The following is a 5,966-nucleotide window of genomic DNA, read 5'->3' on the forward strand; positions in this document are numbered from 1 at the left end:
CCAAGCCATCTCAGGCGCTGCTGGCTTAATAGGGTGTATATGCTGGGGATGTTGGCCGCCTTGAGGACTTCTGTGTTGGAGATATGGTCCTGCCACCTGATGCCAAGTATTCTCCGGAGGCAGCGAAGATGGAATGAATTGAGATGTACGTTGTCGAGGCCTCGCTGCCGTAGAGCAAGGTACTGAGGTAACAGGCTTGATACACTTGGACGTTTGTGTTCTGTGTCAGTGCGCCATTTTCCCACACTCTCTTGGCCATTCTGGACATAGCAGAGGAAGCCTTTCCCTAGGTAGGGAAATATAGGGACAGGTGGGGATGTTTGGTAGGAATATGGGATTAGTGTAGGATTAGTATAAATGGGTGGTTGATGGTCGGCACAGACTCGGTGGGCCGAAGGGCCTGTTTCAGTGCTGTATCTCTAATCTAATCTAATCATGCGCTTGTTGAATTCTGCATCGAGAGACAGGTTACTGGTGATAGTTGAGCCTAGGTAGGTGAACTCTTGAACCACTTCCAGAGTGTGGTCGTCGATATTTATGGATGGGGCATTTGTGACGTCCTGTCCCATGATGTTCGTTTTCTTGAGGTTGATGGTTAGGCCAAATTCGGTCCAGGCAGCCGCAATCCTGTCGATGAGTCTCTGCAGACACTCTTCAGTGTGAAATGTTAATGCAGCATCGTCAGCAAAGAGGAGTTCCCTGATGAGGACTTTCCGTACTTTGGTCTTCGCTGTTAGACGGGCAAGGTTGAACAACCTGCCACCTGATCTTGTGTGGAGGAAAAATCCTTCTTCTGAAGACTTGAATGTATGTGAGAGCAGCAGGGAGAAGATCCCAAACAGTGTAGGTACGAGAACACAGCCCTGTTTCACACCACTCAGGATAGGAAAGTGGTCTGATGAGGCACAGCTATGCTGAATTGTACCTTTCATATTGTCATGGAATGAGATGATGATACTTAGTAGCTTTGGTGGGCATCCAATCTTTTCTAGTAGTCTGAAGACACCATGTCTGCTGATGAGGTCAAAGGCTTTGGTGAGATCAATGAAAGCAACGTAGAGGGGCATCTGTTGTTCACGGCATTTCTCCTGTAGCTGGCGAAGGGAGAACAGCATGTCAATGGTGGATCTCTCTGCTCGAAAGCCACACTGTGCCTCAGGGTAGTCACGCTCAGCCACTCTTAAATAAGGTAGGGAACCCAAAAGAACACATTTATATAGCAGGAATCATAATCGAATTCAGTTTCGCAATTAGATTGCACAGCAAGAACACAAAACTTTCTATTTTTTATTTAGTAAGCAGTCTCCGCAGAGACTATCAAAAATTGCCATTGCCGGCTATATTTCAAGCCGTCATAGCGGGGTATTGGGAAAAGTTTTCAATAAGCAATAATCACGCCTCGGTTAAACCTCATCGGCTACGATACTGCCACTGCGCAAAGCTAAAGAACTACTGTGAAGAACGAAGGTCTATCAGACGCATACAGTTTACACTTGTGGCGAGTAAACTTAATCAATTTCAATAACACTGTGCATTATCATCGAGAATTGAGTTTATCAATTGCCAATGTATTTGCTTAAAATTTAACTCAGCAGATTCAATCATTTCCTATCAGCTATAATTTTGAAATGCAAAGGGATTATGGATGTGAATATGCTAATCTCATTTGTGAGGTCTTGTCAAATGGGAAAGACGGGCGGTCTGCATTGAGCATTTGTTTTTTTTATTTTAATTTTTTAAGAAAGTTACTCGCACCGAGTCTAGCAATCCGCGTGTTAACGCTGCTTTGAAAGTTATTCATGAATAATAACATTAAAACACTCTGGGCACGGGCACAGTTGCATTGTAGCTGGTGGGGACACAGTAAGAGGCGGTGTGCCGGTGGCGGGGAGGAGAGACGTTTCTAGTTCATGTTGTTCTGGTGCTGCTGCTGAGTACTTTCAGAATGTTGTTGTATTTTTTTATTTCCGATTTTTAGCATCTGAAGGTTTTCTCTTTACATATTTTTTCCACATATCTGCACTTTAATTGATTTCATCTTTTTCAATTTGTGATTTGTAGTTCTAATGGCTTCATTATTTAACGGCCAATAATTAATCTTGTTTAAACGTATTAAGTGGAGGAACGAAAGCAATATGTTACGTAAAGCACATCAGTAGAATGAAATATGTATCCATGCTGTGACAAAACAGTACAATTTTCTTCAATTGATTTACTTACCTGTGTGTGCTTCTCCGCCTGTGATTTCCAACCCCTCTTTTGAAAACTCTCTCCTCCCATAGAAAACAATCATATTTAAATCACCAAGCTATGGCTCTAGATGATCCCTTTTCAGCATAGAATCATTTACGGTATAGAAAGAGGCCATTTGGCCCATCAAGTCCATGCTGCTCTCCACAGAACTATGCTGTCAGTCCCTGGCTCGATCCCCATATCCCTACAAGTCTATTTCTCTCATGAGGCCATCCAACTTCCTCCTGAAGTCATTGATCATCTCCACTTCCACCACCCTTATGGACAGCAAGCTCCAGGTCATTACCACCCGCTGCATAAAAAAGTGCTTCTTCATATTCCCCCTGCTTCTTTTAACCAAAACTTTCAATCTGTGTCCCCTAGTCCTGGTACTATTTGTTAATGGGAACAGTTTTTCTTTGTCTAATTTATCTAAGTCTGTCATAATCTTGCACTCTTCTATTAAATCTCCCCTCAATCTCATTTGTTCCTGAATAGTGGTGACCAGAACTGGACATAATACTCCAGTTGGGGCCTAACCAGAGCTTTATAAAGGTTCAGCATAACTTACCTGCTTTTGTATTTAATACTTCTATTTATGAAGCCCAAGATCCCATATGCTTTACTAACCACTTTCTCAATATGTACAGCCAGCTTCAAAGATGTATGCACATGCATCCCTCAGTCCCTCTGTTCCTGCACACTCTTTAGAACTGTGCCATCAAGTATATACTGGCTCTCCCTATTCCTTCTGCCAAAATGCATCACATCACACTTATCCATCTGCTACCTCTCTGCCCATTCTGCCAGCCTATCTATGTCCCATTGCAGGCGGTTCACATCATCCTCACTGTTTGCCACACTTCCAAGTTTGGTGTCATTAGCAAATTTTGAGGTTCTACTCTGTATTCCAAGATCCAAGTCATTTATATAGATCAAAAAAGCAGTGGTCCCAGCACTGACCCTTGGGGAACACCACTGTCTACCATCCTCCAGTATGAAAAGCAACCATTTACTATGACTTGCAGTTTTCTGTCCTTAAGCCATTTTTTAATCCAATTGGACACTGACCCTTCTATTCCATGAGCCTCAATTTTCTTAACTAGTCTTTTATGTGGTACCTTATCAAATGCTTTCTTAAAATCTATATAACGTCCACTGCATTCCCTTCATCAACCTTCTCTGTTACTTCATCAAAAAATTCCATTAGTCAAGCATGATCTGCCTTTTACAAATCCATGCTGACTGTCCTTAAGTAACTTGAACCTCTCTAAGTGTCCATTGATATTTTCTCTGATTATTGTTTCTAAAACGTTACCCACCACTCCTGTTAAACTAACTGGCCTGTAGTTGCCAGGACTGTCCTTTCACCCATTCTTGAATATCAGTGTCACATTTGCCACTCTCCAATCCTCAGGCACCTCCTTGTAACCAGGGAAGATTATGACAAGCACTTCTGCTGTTTCCATCCCCACTTCCTTTAGCAACCTGGGATGCAAGCCATCCGAACCAAGCCATCTGCTGAATTTTCTTCTGTCCTGTCCAAACTTCACAACATTCAAATCATGATATTATTAAGAAAATATTATTAAATGGAAGTCGATCTATATCCTAATTTAACTGGATATCCTGCATTATTGCTCATGTGTAGTCTCAAGGCTGGAACACAATTGTAACATTTTACTGTAAACCTGACCTCTGCTTTGAAGGCCAACGCTCTAAATGGACAAATCCAACTAAGAGGACAGCTGGAACTATTTGTAAATTTCAGGCTCCAGGTCAGTAGCTGGAATTGTTTTTTTGTAAAGATTGTGGCTATCAGGATGAGGATGACATTTATTCCCCCTTTATCTAGAGATTTGTACATTGTGTCCCTGTGCACAAGGTCCATTTTCAATCTCCACATAAAGAAGATGGCTCGGGTGATCTCCATGGCACAGGAGTGGGATATGGGCCAGACCTGCACCACGTAGAGCAACGACGAAAGCCCCTCGCACCTGATGACCAGGTTCTTACCTGCAATGGAGAGGGAGCATCATTCCCACATTTTTTTCCCAAAAATATACTTTATTCATAAAAATCTGTAAAAAAATACATTACAAAACAGTTCAAAACAGCTCCAAGTTAACATTCCAAAAGTGCAAAAGAAATCCATTTTCTTCAATACAGGAATAAGCTGCCTCACAACCCTTCCATTCCATTTTACATGCAATATACATTTTACAGCAAAACCATATTTTGGGGCATACAGCCTGAGGGGTTTCCCACGGGTTTCAGTCCCTTGGTTCGCTATAGTGGGAGGACCTTACACAGTGGTCTTTCCCCATTGAGCCTTAGCAGCGCCTGCCCCAAGTTTTATTGCATCCCTCAGCACATAGTCCTGGACCTTGGAATGTGCCAGTCTGCAACACTTGGTCGTGGACAACTCTTTGCACTGGAAGACCAGCAAGTTTCGGGCAGAACAAAGAGCGTCTTTCACCGAATTGTTCTGTGTTATGAAGCTGCTCGGGATGAGCTTCAGTAAGAACTGCTGCATCCCTTTCCAGACCTGGTTTGCGAAGGCACATTCTGGAAGGAGGTGGGCGACAGTCTCTTCCCCACCACAGCCGCATTGAGGCCAGTGTACGGAGGCAGTGAGACCCCGGATGTGCATGAAGGATCTGACGGGGAGGGCCCTTCTCACCATCAGTCAAGCTATGTCTTGGTGCTTGTTTGAGAGTTCTGGTGATGAAGCATTTTGCCAAATGAGTTTGACAGTGTGCTCGGGAACCATCCGACAGGATCCGCCATCTCCTTTTCCTGCAGGGCCTCTAGGATGTTACGTGTGATGGACTTGTAGGCAAAGATGTTTTTCCATGAGGGACAGGTGGTATGGCACGGTCCAACTGAATGGAGCATTCTGTGGCAAAGTGCTCAGACCCATCTTTTGCAACACTGAGGACAGATCGAACCACATCCTCTGGTGTATACCTTTTTATTCCAAAATATATACTTTATTCACATAAATTGTAAAAGTACAATACATAAAAGTTCAAATTTGCCATTACATAAAGTGAAATACCAGATCAGTTTCTTTCAATACAGTATATGAGGTGCCTCACTAAACTTGCCATTACAGGTTATATATTATAATGTACATTTACATTTCATGTCAAAACATTCTGTAGTGCATACAGCCCGTGGGATTTTACATGGCTTCCAGCCCCTCAATATACTATGTTGGGAGGGCCTTACACAGTGGCCTTTCCGCATTGAGCCTTTGCGGTGATTGCCCCAAGTTTTAGTGCATCCCTCAGGACGTAATCCTGGACCTTGGAATGTGCTAGTCTGCTACACTCGGTCGTCTACAGCTCTTTGCAATGAAAGACCAGCAAGCTTTGGGCAGATCAAAGTGCATCTTTCACTGAGTTGATGGTCCTCCAGCAGCAGTTGATGTTTATCTCAAAGCATGCCCTTGAGAACAGCCCATACAGCACTGAGTCCTGCGTTACGGAGCTGCTCAGGATGAACCTCGACAAAAGCCATTGCATCTCTTTCCAGATCTGCTTTGCAATATTCCATAATATGACAGAAGCACAGTTTTTTTGTCAATTACTAGTAGCCCTTAGAAGGTGGTGATGTACCTTTTCCTTGAACTGCTACAGTCCTTGTGCTGGTGATGTGCCCACAATATTGTTAGCTAGAGAATTCCTGGATTTGAACTAATTGAGAATGAAGGAATGCTACATAAGAAC

The 5,966-nt window shown here is 43.2% G+C and overlaps 1 non-coding gene across 1 annotated transcript; it reads right to left on the minus strand.

The window, feature by feature from the left end:
• Nucleotides 1–1,302: 1,302 nt before the first annotated feature.
• On the minus strand, nt 1,303–1,443 carry LOC137380464 (U4 spliceosomal RNA). Its single transcript, XR_010977030.1, has one exon. It is a non-coding gene; the product is annotated as a U4 spliceosomal RNA (small nuclear RNA).
• Nucleotides 1,444–5,966: the final 4,523 nt, after the last annotated feature.

This window comes from Heterodontus francisci, chromosome 19 (assembly GCF_036365525.1).
Source record: "Heterodontus francisci isolate sHetFra1 chromosome 19, sHetFra1.hap1, whole genome shotgun sequence".
Taxonomy (NCBI): domain Eukaryota; kingdom Metazoa; phylum Chordata; class Chondrichthyes; order Heterodontiformes; family Heterodontidae; genus Heterodontus; species Heterodontus francisci.